Raw genomic sequence first — 15,578 nt, 5'->3', positions numbered from 1 at the left:
TTTCTTTTGTTTATGTTTTGTTGTTGTTTTTTTTTCTCCTATTTCCAAGGGTGTCTCCACCTTTTCTCGAAGAATAAGTCGACATGAGGACAGAAGTCCTTTTCTCCCATGATCGATATGTATATATATTTTTTCTTTTTTTTTCGAATTAAGCAAGGGAATGGTGGAAATACCATTTGTCAGAACCCACCTTGCCACTGCCGCTGGTGGAAAATAGAGGATAAGAGATCAGGACTGGAAGGTGGGGCTGAGGGGACAAAGGGTTGCGTCCACCTCATCAAGAGTGGTTGAAGAACGGCTATCAGAAGTAGCATCATAAGAGTTACAGTGCCACACCAACGAGGGAAAAGATCAAGTGACCGTGATTGTCAAGATCCCCAAGGAGGGAAGTACTTCTTCAGGCGATATCCATTGATCAGGAAGGGATCATCAGAGGCATCAATGGTCTGCACTTGGACAGAGCCATTGGGGTTGACAGCAAGTACCTTATATGGGCCCATCCACCGCTGTTGGAGCTTGCCAGGAAACTTGCCAAATCGTGAATCATAGGCTAGGACCAAATCACCTTCTTTGAACTCCTTGTGCTTGATGAAGCTGTCATGGTAAGCCTTACGTCGAGCTTGCATGGCTTCCATGCACTGTAGAGCCATCGTGCGAGTTTCGTCCAAACATTCCAAGTGCAGGAGACGGCGTTGCAATGAATCATCGTCCCCCAAACGCTCTTTGATAGCCACTCGCAAAGAGGGCAATTCCAGTTCACAAGGAAAACAGCTTCTGTACCATACACCAGCTGAAAAGGGGTCTGTCCTGTTGCTGCTTTATGGGAGGTTCTGTACACCCAGAGGGCTCTATAAGTCGATCATCCTAATCACGATGATGTGCGGCAATCGTCCTTGTCAGAATCGAGCAGAGGGTGCAATTGGTGACTTCGACTTGGCCGTTGGCTCTGGGGTAATAAGGAGTGGACTTGCGATAGCAGATCTTATACAGCTCTGTCAACTCTTCCATGACTTTATTAATAAAATGAGTGCCTTTGTCACTTACCAGCTCAAGGAGACTACCAAAATGGGTGATGATATTCTCGTACATGAACAGGGCCACGCTGTTACCATCGTCCCGCTTTAGAGCTTTAGCTTCACACCACTTTGTGACATAATCCGTACATACCAAGATGTATCTGTTTTGTTTTCTTCTGGTGGGAGGATCGATTGGGCCGACGAAGTCGATGCCCCACTTCTCAAACGGTTTCAAAGGAAGGATAGGTTGTAATGGCATGGCACTTGTTTTGGTGGGTTTCCCCATTCGTTGACAAGCATCACATCTTTTACAATAATCATATGCATCCTTGTGGAGGGTTCGCCACCAGTAACCTGCTAGCAGAGCTTTCCTGGCTGTAGCTTCTCTTGCAAAGTGGCCTCCACACGGCTCGTCATGGCAAGCCTTCAAAACAATCCCAATCTCCTCTCCTGCAACACATCTTTTGAGCACTTCATCTTTGCCTTTCTTGTACAATGCGCCGCCTAACATGGCGTAGGGGGCTGATTCTAACATAAGCTTCTTCCTGTCCTGACTAGAAATGCCAGGAGGGTACTATTGGGTTGCTAGCAGATTGGCAATGTCTACATACCAGGGGGTTACAGTTTCTACCAGGAATAGGGAAGCATCAGGGAGGTCTGGATCATCCTGTTCCTCGTCTGCAGTTTATGGGATACGCGACAGATGATCAGCCAAAATATGGGAACGACTAGGTTTTGTAATCACCTCAAAGTCGAACTCCTGGAATAGAAGGAGCCATCTCATCATTCGTCCTTTCACATATGCTTTGTTCATCAGAAAGGACAAGGCCTCATGATCCACAAAGAACTTGAAATGTGTGGATAATAGATAGTGTCGAAACTTCTCCACTACAAATACCATTGCCAAGCACTCCAGATCTGTCACTATATAGTTTCGCTCTCTATCAGTGACTTTTTGTCTTGCGTAATAGATCGGTTGATCTAATTTGGAAAGGCCCTTTTGACATAGGATAGCACCTAGCCCTTCAACTGATGAATCTGTGTATACATGGAACTCCTTCGTCCAATCAGGAGGTTGCAGGATGGGTGCCTCAATCAGACACTGCTTGAGAGTGTTGAAGGCTTTGTCACATTCTTCCATCCAAATAAACTCTGCATCTTTCCTCAAAAGATTGTGAAAGGAGGTTGCCTTTGTTGCAAAATGGGCTATGAACCTTCTCTAGTAACCCACATGGCCAAGAAATCCTCGCAACTGTTTGAGGTTGCTTGGTGCTGTCAAAGCTGCAATCTTCTCAATCTTTGCCGGTTCTGTTGCTATCCCTTGTGCAGAGACAATGTGGCCCAACAGAACTCCAGAAGAGACCCCAAAGATGCATTTGTCGGGGTTGAGGGAGATCCCATACTCCCGACATCGGTCAAAGCATTGTTCCAAATGTCCCCAGTATTCACGGATCAAACTATAGACACAGAAGTCATCCAAATATACCTCAATAAAGTTGTGTAGATGATTTTGGTATGCGGCCATCATGACTCACTGGAAAGTAGCAGGGGCATTACAGAGCCCAAACGGCATCACTCGGTAAGCATAGGTCCCCCATTCTATGGTGAAGGTTATTTTGGACTGATCTTCTTCTGCTATCTGCACTTAGTTGTATCCATTGAATCCATCTAGAAGGGAATAAAGCTCATGTCCTGCCATTGTGTCCAACAGTTGATCTGTGAAAGGGATAGGAAAGTGATCCTTCTTCGTCTTGGAATTCAACTTGCAGAAATCCACACATATACGAAGCTTGCCATTCTTCTTGGGTACAACCACGATGGGTGAGACCCATTCACTATTTGCCATTGGATTGATGAATTCGGTTTCCAAAAGCTTCAGTAGCTCTGCTTTCACCAATGTGGAATAATTCGGGTTCATTTGCCTTTGTCGTTGCCGTACTGGCTTGGCATCAGGCTCCAAATCAATATGATGCTGACATATTGTGGGATCAATCCCCTTTAGGTCTTTGTAATGTGAAATATTACACGGCGCAGCGAACAGAATCTGAGAAAGAGATAGAGAGTACACAACAGATAAGAGGAGAATCAGTAAAATTCTTTAACTCCAAACAACTGATACAAAGATGGCTCTGTCCACCCGTGCGCTTCCACTGTGTGAAGCTTAGATGGCGATCTAGACAGAAGATAGGTGAAGAGCTTAAGGCTAGCTGGAACAACAACTCTGACTGGGTGAAAGATGAGTGTAAGATGGCTGCGAAGGGGTTTAGCTTTTATAGCCCGCGAAGGTCGTTAGGTCGGCCTGCTGACCGACCTACCATATGAGCCTCCACTAGTCGGCCAGGGAATATTCCAGGGAATATTCCCTTTACCATCGGGCCGGGGGCGCTGCCCCCGGACCCCCGCCAGGGGGGCCGCTGGCCCCCCTGGGACCCCCCAGCCAGGGGCCGCTTCCGCGGCCCCCGGACCCCACAATAGGGGCCCCTTTTAACTCCCTTACCACGCAACTCAATGCAATGTGCCTCGAGTTGCTACCAGCTTAACCACTCCGTCTAACCCAAAGATTAGACCCACAATGGTCACCTTTTTGCCATCCGGTCACATAGACCTCATCTGATATACAAGTCAGGACTCCACCAATGTCCGGGCTCACACTTGGCTTCTCCTCATAATGGGGGCCTTACAACTTTGAGCACCATGGATCATTGGTAGTACCTAATGAGGGTGGGGCATTGATCATATCTAACACCCCCCCTCAATGTCCACTCATAGGTGAACTATCTCCTCGGCCCAATGCCGAGTCTCTGAAGATGAACTTGAAGCAGATCCTTCGTAAGTGCTTTGGTGAAGATATCTGCTCCATTCTCCTCTGTTGGACAGTAGACCAATTCCACTATCCCATCCTCCATCAAATCACGCACATAGTGATACTGGATCTCTATATGTTTGGTGCGTGCATGAAACACTGGATTTTTGGCAATGGCGATGCAACTCTGATTGTCACATCTCAGCACTGTTGGTTCTTCATCCTGCACTCCCATATGCCATAGAATCCTTCTCAACCATACGGCCTCACATGCAGCAAAACAAGCTGCCTTGTACTCTGCTTCGGTAGAAGACAATGCCACTGTTGGTTGCTTCTTACTAATCCAAGAGAAAATTCCTGAACCCAAAGAGAAACAATAACCAGAAACTGACTTCCTGGAATCAATGTCTCCTGCCCAATCTGAGTCACAGTTCCCCACAAGATAAGTTCCGAAACTGTATGTGATACCATAGTCAAGAGTTTTCTTCAAGTATCTGAGCACCCGCATCCCAGCCTTCCAATGACTCTCATGAGGTTTGTTTGAGAACCTGCTCAAAACACCAACAGCAAAACTGATATCTGGTCTGGTGTTACACAAGTAGATTAGACTGCCGACCAACCTCCTATACCTCCCAATGTCTGCTAGTGCTGATGTATCCTCAACGGATAACTTTACATTCACCTCCATAGGTGTAGCTATCTCCTTGCACTCGGTCATACCAAATGCCTTCAAGATCTCCCATGCATACTTCTTCTGAGAGATGAAGATCTTTCCTGGCTCTTGCCAGACTTCAATCCCCAAACAATAGTGCAGCAAGCCCAAGTCTGTCATTTCAAACTCAAAACTCAAAGCCTTTCGAGTTTGGTTGATCATATCTTCATAGTCACCTGTAATAAGAAGGTCGTCCACATATAGGACAATCACTACAGACTTTTTACCATCCCTGTAAACATACAAGTTAGCATCTGAGGCACATCTTTTGAAGTTTAGGTTTAAAAAGAACCTATCTATCCGCTGGTACCATGCTCTGGGGGCTTGTTTCAGCCCATACAATGCCTTCTTCAGTTTACACACTTTGTTCTCAGAATGGGGGGCCTCAAACCCTGGTGGCTGAGCCACGTACACCTCCTCCTTGAGGTCACCATTTAAGAACGCTGACTTAACATCCATTTGGTACACTGGCCACTTCTTGTGGGCAGCCACTGCAAGTACCGTGCGAATAGTGGTCATTCTGGCAGTTGGGGCAAATGACTCTTGAAAATCAAACCCTTCAACTTGTGAAAATCCTTGGGCAACCAGTCTAGCTTTGTACTTTTCTAAGGTACCATCAGCCTTGTACTTTACCTTCCAGATCCACTTGGTGCCAATAATCTTCCGCTTTGCTGGCCGATCCACTAGCTCCCAAGTGTCATTCTTCATTATGCTGTCATACTCCGCCTGCATAGCAGCCTTCCATGATGGATCTGCAAGTGCTTCTTCTAAGTCAGTTGGCTCCTTTACTTCTCTCATAATCTCAACCATCAAGGCCATGTTGACTATGTGAGCAGAAGCCCTCCTTTGCTCCTCTATTCTCTGAGACCTCCTTGGTCCGTCTGCCTTCTCCTCAACAGATGCAGGCATAGGATTATTGTGGTCATAGAGCTGCTTCACCCAGCGCGGCAATGGCTTTTCCGGTGGGGTGATGTCAGGTTGGTGAACTTTTTCCTCATCATCTGAAGATGATGCTTCCTCCTCCTTAAGGATAGGGATAGCTCTCGGGACAGGTTCATAGTGGACTACTTCTTCGCTTGATGATAAAGTGGAAGACCTTGCCTTCTCCTCCTCCACTGTATGCGGCTCCTCCTTGAACACCACATCACGGCTCGCGATGATCTTCTTTGCCTCTTGGTCATATAACTTGTAAGCCTTCTGCTCATCACTATAACCCAAGAAGATACATTTTCTGCTTTTTGGTTGTAACTTGTTTCTCTTCTCATCTGGAACATGTGCATAACATTCACATCCAAAAATTCTGAAATGTGAAACAGATGGTTTCTTACCAGTGTAAGCCTCATGAGGTGTTTTTCCCTTGAGAGCCTTTGTGTAGCTCCGATTTAGAATGTAGACTGCAGTATTAACAGCTTCAGCCCAAAAATGGTTAGGCAATCCCTTGCCCTTTAGCATGCATCTTGCCATCTCCACAATGGTACGATTCCTGCGTTCCACAACACCATTCTGCTGAGGTGTGTGAGGCGTCGTCAATTGACGCTTGATCCCTTTGCTCTTGCAAAAGCCTTCAAACTCCTTTGAGTTGAACTCACCACCACCATCTGTTCTAAATTTCTTCACACTTTTCCCTGTTTCATTCTCAACAAGTATTAGCCATTCTTTAAACTTACCAAAAGCTTGAGCCTTATCACGAAGGAAGTACACCCACATCTTCCTACTGTAGTCATCGACAATCAACATAAAATAAGAAGATCCCCCCAAGGCCTGTGTAGGCATCTTACCACACAAGTCAGCATGCACCAACTCTAGAGGAGCATGTGCTCTATTCTTGCTTTCTTGTGGAAATGCCTTTCTCTGTTGCTTGCCCATCATACAAGCTTCACATGGTTCCTTCAATTCAGCTATTGTAGGTAGGTGAGCAACCATACCTTGCTTTTGCATCTCCTTCAATACTGCAAATCCGATGTGTCCAAACCTTTCATGCCAAAGCTTACTTGTGCCCACTCCAGCGGTGGCTGTAAGAGCACTTAGCTCATACAGGTTGTTCCTCCTTTCTCCTTTGCCAACAATTGTGCCAGCACTATCAATAATTTCTGCACCTGTCTTCTTGAACCTTACTTCATGACCAAGATCAGTTATGGCAGCAACTGATAAGAGATTTCTTCTGATTTCAGGAACATACAACACATTTGAAAGCTTTTTGACTTCACCATTTGCAACAACAAAAGAAATAGTACCTGTGCCCGCAGCAGGGCATTTAGCATCATTTCCAACCGTCACAGTGATGGATTCTTGTAGAGGCTGCATAGAACTGTATAGACCTTTCTTGTTGGTCATGTGACGGGAGGCCCCACTATCCAACACCCAAGAGTCAGTGGTAGATTCTTCTTGCGCCGAGGAGCACACTTCCTCAATGGTCGCCATGAATAATTCCAACTCTGCTTCAGCCGTATTGGCTGTCTCTTTCCCTTTAGTTTTAAGGGTACCATTCTTTTCATCTGCCTTCTTGACACGACAATCTGCAATTGCATGTCCTTTCTTCTTACAGTAGAAGCACTCTCCTTGAAACTTCTTCTTGCCGCCCTTTTTCTTTTTGTCACCATCATTTTTGGTGGAGGAAACACCTTTGCCTTTTGCATTGGCAGAGAATGCAGCATCTCCATTGTTGCTTCCTTCTCGGGCTTTCAGCCTCAACTCCTCCTCCATTAATAATGCACAAAACTCCTCAAAAGTCAAAGCTTGAGGTCTCACCTGAGTATTAAGGGCAGTTACTAGTCCATCAAACTTTTGTGGACAAATCCGAAGACACCTCCGAGCTAGCTCTTCGCTAGTCTTTTGTATCCCAGCGCCAGCCATCTGGTCGCGCAGATTCTTAATCCGAGTGATGAATGCTTCAACCGTCTCTCCTTCAGCAAACTTCTCCGCTGCTAGTTGATTCTCCAAGTTTTGAATCCTTGTTTGGTTTCGTGTTTCATACTGACTCCTTAGTACATTCCAAGCCTCTGACGCTTTGGTTGTATGCTGAATCAGAGTCAAAACACTGTCAGAACAGCTTGTAACTAAGGCACACAATGCATCTGCATTCCTTCGTTTCCAAGCTCGTAGAAGATCTGCATTCGGAGGAATCATCACACTAGGATTTGATGGGTCGGGGGTAGGCTGTGGTTCTGCATCAGTCCCCAGCACAGTCTCCAGAAGCTCATAAGAATCAAGGATAGTAGTAATTTTGAACTTCCACAAGGTGTAGTTTGTACCATCTAACTTGCCTTCGCTGAAGGTTGGTGGACGAATCCTCAGTGTTTGAATAGCCGGTACAGCAGCACCACCTCCTGCACCGCTTCCTGATGCGCCAGAACTGCTTCCCGGAGTCGACATCGTTTCTCTTTGCTGTTGAAGCCTTTGCCTCTTGCACTCTCTCCGATCTCTAGAGCCCCCTGGGCTCTGATACCATGTAAAATATTACACGGCGCAGCGAACAGAATCTGAGAAAGAGATAGAGAGTACACAACAGATAAGAGGAGAATCAGTAAAATTCTTTAACTCCAAACAACTGATACAAAGATGGCTCTGTCCACCCGTGCGCTTCCACTGTGTGAAGCTTAGATGGCGATCTAGACAGAAGATAGGTGAAGAGCTTAAGGCTAGCTGGAACAACAACTCTGACTGGGTGAAAGATGAGTGTAAGATGGCTGCGAAGGGGTTTAGCTTTTATAGCCCGCGAAGGTCGTTAGGTCGGCCTGCTGACCGACCTAACATATGAGCCTCCACTAGTCGGCCAGGGAATATTCCCTTTACCATCGGGCCGGGGGCGCTGCCCCCGGACCCCCGCCAGGGGGGCCGCTGGCCCCCCTGGGACCCCCCAGCCAGGGGCCGCTTCCGCGGCCCCCGGACCCCACAATAGGGGCCCCTTTTAACTCCCTTACCACGCAACTCAATGCAATGTGCCTCGAGTTGCTACCAGCTTAACCGCTCCGTCTAACCCAAAGATTAGACCCACAATGGTCACCTTTTTGCCATCCGGTCACATAGACCTCATCTGATATACAAGTCAGGACTCCACCAATGTCCGGGCTCACACTTGGCTTCTCCTCATAATGGGGGCCTTACAACTTTGAGCACCATGGATCATTGGTAGTACCTAATGAGGGTGGGGCATTGATCATATCTAACATGTAAGACCATGCAAACACGTTCAAATTCTCTTTCAACAAGTTGTACAAGGTTGACAACTCCTCTTTTGGTAGGCTGCTACCCACCTTCAAATGGCGTTCAGTGCCATCTGCATCCACAAAGGTTAACTGCCTTTCACCTTCTACTTCATGGATGAAGGTCCCACGGATTGCTTCTGGGTACAGATCCGACTCCTTCAAGGGGGTGGTGTCCTCTTTTGATGTCCCACTAGACCCAACGTCTTCTTGCAGTAAGGACTTAGGTTGCCCCTTGAAATGGGGAAATGGGATTAGCGCTGTCTCAGTTTTGGTTTGAATGTTAATTACCTTAGAGCTTGAGGACTCCTCTTCAAAGGATGCATCCAGGAATGTTACAAAATAGGGGCTCTCTGAATTCTGTTGTGGCCTTGGGACTGGTACTTGTTGACAAGGAGCACCATCATCATCCTTTCTTGACAAGTGTGGATGGGTGCGATAAGAACCACTCATAAAAGAAAGCTTATTTTGCTTGATCCACTTCTTATATAGGCTTTTCCTATTGATGGGACCTGAAATGGGCCAGCACTAGCCGGACCTCATGCTCATGACACACAAATACCCTCACGGCCTCGCGGACCAGGAGCGTCAATCTAATGCTAAAGGACACACTGCCCTAAAACTGAATTCATGCGTTTATAGTTTATAGTTCAACGTTTCCCTAAAACTCCTCAGAGAGAGAACCCAAAGTACATTGGCAATGCCACGATCACACACATATAGGAGGCACTCCACCGACTAATAGTCAGAGCCCCCCTGCAGCTCTCCTATATGTCAGGGATTGGCCCTTTGATGCGCTGCTAGACATATAACACATACGAGCACCAACTCCTCTCAAGGTACCAATATTTTACGTTCCAGGATGTACCATTCCTCACAACAATTTCCCTTTAGGACCCAACGACTAACCTATAGCTTGGGCGTCCTCTCACACTCATCGCTGGTCACAACCTAAGGAAGACACGTGCCATGCATCCATGAGGTTTTTCTGATACCTTTTAATTATTATGCTTAATGAAAATCGTGTATGGCTATGTGTTTAGACAAAAGAAAAATCAGCATCGTGCATGGTGCATAAAACATTCTTTCCATGAATTTCACTAACGCGTGCTGCGTTGAAAGGAGGCACCAAGCCATGTGCTCATGCTACCATCCTCTTTATTTAAACCGTTTCCTATTTGCCAAGTGTAATGCATAAATCAAATCTTTTCTTATCTTTGAATGTTTGAGCCCCTTTTCATCCAACTCTTAGCATTTTGTATCATTGATCAGTTGGATAGGGTTTCTATGCATTTTTCCCTTTTAAAAGAATAATAAATACATACAAAACATAGAAACGGGGACAAATTGAGGCCAACCTCATGCTTTTCCATCGTTATACAGCGCACAAACATAGGTATAATTTTTCCTAATTTTCCTCAGCCCATTTTCCATTTTTTCCTTAATTTTAAACCCATTTTTTGGTATTTTTCTCTATTTTCTTTATTAAATAATGATTGAAAATGAAAATTTATTGTGAGCTTTGGCCCTTAGGTTCATTGACAGCAAAAACTCAGATTTAGCTGGTGTGACATATCATATTTCTCATTTATATAGCAAAAAATCCAATTTTACCCTTAAAATGCGTGTTTTTCATGTATTTTAACACTAATTCCGGCCATGTAGCCTTATATTTTTTGATTTTCAGAGCATAAACTGATCAAACTCATGGAAAAAAAATATTATAATGAACTTTCATCCCACATGAATGAGATTTCATAAAACAAATAGTATAAAAAGATCATTTTTCATCATAAAAATAGCATTACCGCTTATTTTCAAGTCTCAGTTTCTTGGTCTTGATTATGGGACTGATTTCCAGCATGCATTTAATACTCAGCATCTTCAAGAACAGCACTCTTCATGTCTTCATTCATCCGGAAGCAATCCGATCTCATCCGGACAAGCTTTCCTCCATCATTTCTCATTGTCTTCTTCCACACAAGAACAGCCCCTTAAGGGAGAGAGAGGGAGGAGAGAGAAAGACTAGATTTCCATCTCTTCATTCAGTCCACCATTCTACGGGCGAAGCATGGTGATAGAGTCAGCATCCAGAGGAGAATCAATGCCCATGATCATTGGGGGGGTTTGTGTGCAGGCAGGAGGATGGATCCATCAAGATATGGGTGCAAAAATCGGCGCCATTCTGGCATCTTCTTCCTCACGCTTCCCTCATCATGATTTCATCAAAAGTTTCATGCTACATCTAAAATTTGGGCTTCCAAAGGGCACTATCCACTTGACCAAAGTTTTGTCCACCTCTTCGCATCTTGGCCGATTTCTTGGCCATTTCCCCGTCCGGTGTCCAAATCGAGCTCTGAAAAATCCTGGGCGTCCGGCTTGGCATCCTGCTTTGGCTAGTAACTCCTGAAAACCTGCACGCCAGTCTGAAAAATTATCAAAAATCAACAAGTGTCTCTGGGGCGCCTTTTAAGCACTTTGACGCTTAAAATCGTCCTATGTCGAGCCGCCGCCTTCAATGTTGAATATTTTTCCCTTGATATTCATAATTTTTAGCTATTTTTAAGTACTTCTTCGCATCAAAACTCCGCTCTCATTGGCGATCATGGGATAGGGCGACTCAGCCCATCGAATTTCACAATAGATCTGCACAAAATAACCAAAGGAAGCATCAAGATGATACAAAATAGATACATACTAAACACTCAGCACAATGCTCACCCTACCCCCTGACAAAACCAAAGCATGACATCCACAAGGAGTAGGCCTAGCATAATCTGATAAAAGGTTCGAAGCTAGTCACTAACCAAGTGCTCCAACACGGCCAAACTAAAAAGAACTGTCAAAGAGGTTTCCCTAAGTGGTGGTCTGAACTATCTACCTAACTAAGGACAACACAACCAGGAGCTCCTACTAGGCGAGGACTCCTATAGCCTGATCAAGAAGTATTTTCTTTTAACACATTTCTTCTTTTAGGGTTTTATTTTCCATACTCAGGTATGTAAAAAGGAGGGAGCTGAGCGTAGTGACCCAAGGAGAACAGGGCATCGGTCTCAGGTCCTGTCTCGGTACCCAAGAACCTACCAAGCCCTCGCAAGGCGGCACTTAATCCTTTTTTGACGCTCACTTTTATTTTCGCTCCAACCTTCCTTAATTTCTTCTTTTCTAGCAAGAAGCCACCCCTAGGAAGACAAGGCATCGGCCCTGGGTCTGACTCGTCCCTAGGAACCTACCAGGCCTTCGCAAGGCGATGAACAACTGTTTATAAATTTTTGATTCTTTTCTTTTCATTGATAGGGGTTAGAACCCCTTGTTACACACCTTTGTATGTATTTATTATCTTTTAAGCTATTCAAGGTTTCTTTCCTCTTATTAGTATGTTCTTCTAGTAGGCTTCTCTAACTGTCTCACAACTAACAAGAACTCCTAGAATGGCTGCCTAGCAGGCTGGCAGAACAGGGTCACTAGGACTTTCGTCTAAAACAGGTGTTTCGATGCCTGTCAATGTCGTTACAGGAGGCCACAACTACTCAAACCTCCCTCAGACATACCTAACCTAAACCTGGGACTTCATGCCTTGGACGCCGGTCCCCAACAAGAAACGGAAAAACCCCTTAACAAGTACACAAACAGATATAGCATAACAACCATAGTACTCATAAAGGAGAGATATCACCTGGATAGGGCCACAAGAAGCTCCCACGCAACAAAAGGCTCCTTCCAAGCTCTTCTTCCAAACCTGTCTAGTACAAAACTAAAACAAGAAACCATTAACCGTACCTGCACTAAACAGACAACTGGCCCTCTTGGCCTAATAACATAAAGCAGTTCACTACAAAACTTAATCGGACCTTTTGGCCTAAGGAAATAAAACAGTAACACCTCGCAATACTAGCCCTCTTGGCCTAACGAAATAAAGCAAAACAGCACCTACACATCCCTCCCCGAAAGAATCTAGATATACAATAATAGGCTCCTTCCCAAGGAGTAAAACACAGGGCTCATAACCCTAAACTAAATGCATAAGGTTATGACCCATCCCTCCTGCATATATAGCAAGAGGCGTACGCATAACATGTTGTCTAATCAACCTACGGGTCCAGGATAATAACGGGGATTGGTCTCGGCTACTCTTTGCATCACCATATCAACCATCGTCTACATATATTGCATGCTCTGATAACATTCCCCACAAGCGGCCGGATCCTGTTTCATCATTGATCACAATATCCAAACTAGGACCGCAGTTGAAGAAGAGTTCTTCCTCATAAGCAAGATTTGCCAGTGAATCTGCAAACTGATTCCAATAACGTGGAATCAGCTGACAAGACACTCTCTCAAACTCTTCAAGTAGGGTCATAGCAGTCCGATGATACATACAAAGAATGGGATTCCGCACTGTGTATGTCCCATCTAGCTGATTCAGGATCAACTGGGAATCCCCTTTTACTAACAACCGATGAATACCACCTTGTTTGGCAATATGCAATCCCATAATCAAGGCTTTATACTCCACCATATTGTTAGTGAATCCTACCCCGAGATAAGCAGCTAACTTCATCGTAACTCTACGTCGGGGATCTCGGATTACTACTCCAACGCTCCGTCAAAATATAATGTATACGTCCACAATGGGTTTACACATCCTGCCATCACGAACTCCTCTATTCATAGTTATGATAATCAAAGTTTAGCATGTTTAGAGGATGAATTGACGGCTCCATCCCACCTTCTTCATTGAACTCAACAGGGATGCTTGTCAACAGTCATAAGCAGTGATGGCAGAAGACTTTGATCTCCCACACAAAGGTTCTATCTTCTTGCTCAATCACTTTGTATCCTTTGTTCCACCAGATAAGTTTTCCCTGATGGTATCTCTGTTCCAGATATGGGTGCTCCAAATAAGGGATTAACCGCTCCATCAACCAGCTTTTAAGCTCTTTTGCAAGTCTCAAATCATCCCTAGCATGGACCTGCAATGTATTTTCTTTGTATTAGCATACTTAGAAATAATAAGGTTTAATCTTATTAAGATTAACCTTATTTTTAAACTCTACTCCCTGTAGATCAGCTAACAGGGTCGTAGACCTATTTTTCCCTAACCTGACAATCTTGTACGGCCCATCATATTTAGGTTCTAGCTTCCTTGGAAACAGCTCCCTACGGGCATCATAATATAGAACTAATTTCCCTTTTTTAAAGGTATATTTCTTCACTCTAAGGTCATGCAACTGCTTCGTCCAACGTTTAGCTACCTCCTGGTGTAGTAAGCTCTGCAACTTCAGCTCATCCAGGTGGGCTATGGTCGTGAAACATTCAAAAAGGGAATCCTCATCTCCCAAAGAATGGTTAATTGCAAACCGTATGGTTGGCAATTTGATTTCAAGGGGTAACACACACTCTTCCCCATAAACCAATTTAAATGGAGTATGGCTGGTAGCTCGCTTGAACGTGGTGTTATACGCCCATACTGCCACATACAGCTTCCTGTCCCAGTCTCGTTTCTTCTTAGAGACTATCTTAGACAAGATACGCACAAGCTGCTTATTAGTACTTTCAACTTGCCTGTTTGCTTGTGGATTATAAGGAGTCGTTTTATTATGCTTGATTTTCCAAGCTTTTGTCACAGGCTTTTGATCATTTTGTTCAAAAAATGGGTTCCACGGTCCAACACTGATTCTTTCGATGGACCAAAATGGCAGATAATCTGCTCTAAAAGGAAACTTGCGGTCTCTTTTGCATTGTCCTGCCTCATCGCCCGCGCTTGTGACCATTTGGTAAAATAATCAGTTCCTACTATAATATACCTCTTCTGGGTAGTAGATAATGGAGTAATAGGACCCACAAAGTCAATGCCCCACTTCTCAAATGGAAGGATAGCTATGATAAGCGTAAGTGGACGTTTCCTATTCTCTCTACTGTCATGTTTTTGACAGGTATCACATCTCTTAACATACTCAAAGGAATCTTGGAAGATGGATGGCCACCAATATCCAGCTCTTAAAGCTTTCTATGCTGTCAACCATCCAACGAAGTGCCCTCCAGATGCAGAGTCATGACACTCCTCCAAGATGAAAGGAACCTCGTCGGGCATCACACATCGGCGATAGATATCATCAACACCCTACCGATATAGTGTCCCTAAGATCAAGGAAAAATTCAATGCATGTTGTTTGATTTTTCTCTTTTCAAACTTTGACAAACCAGCTCTCGTCTCTCCTGTTGATAGATAGTGTGTAATAGCAGCATACCAAGATGGGATAGAAGCTGTATCAATTTCAAACATTTCCTCAATATCACTTCCTTCAGCCAAAGTCTCTTTCGGCTCCCCGAAATCTACAAGGTATTCCACAATACCCTGCAACCTCGATGGCTTACTCTTAATCTCATAATTGAACTCCTGCAAAGTGATTAACCACTTTGCCAAACGATCACGCAGCTGCAACTTATTCATAAGCAATCTAAGCCCTTCCGCCTTCGTATAGAACACTACCTTTTCATAGAGGATGTAGTGCCTGAATTTCTTAGTCCCAAAGACCATCGCAAGACACAACTTCTCCATGTAGGTATAATTGATCTCTAAAATGCCCAATTTTCGACTAGCAAAAGCTATCAGATGATACCACTTTTCCTCCCAAATTTGGGCTAAACAATAGCTGATACTATGCATGGTGGCTACTGAAAATATATAGAACACCTCGCCTCTTTTAGTGCTTTTAAAACTGGTGCTTTTACTAGCTCTTGCTTCTCCTCCTCGAAAGCTACCTTATAAGGGTCGCTCCACTCAAATGAAAAGCTAAAGGATAATAAATTCGTTAATGGCAACGTTCTTTCTGCCAAGGTAT

Source organism: Lygodium microphyllum, chromosome 16 (genome assembly GCF_053477565.2).
Source record: "Lygodium microphyllum isolate KBCC chromosome 16, Lygodium_microphyllum_v1.1.10, whole genome shotgun sequence".
In the NCBI taxonomy this organism is placed as follows: domain Eukaryota; kingdom Viridiplantae; phylum Streptophyta; class Polypodiopsida; order Schizaeales; family Lygodiaceae; genus Lygodium; species Lygodium microphyllum.
The sequence above is the reverse complement of the archived record's forward strand: the minus strand, read 5'-3'. Positions refer to the sequence as shown.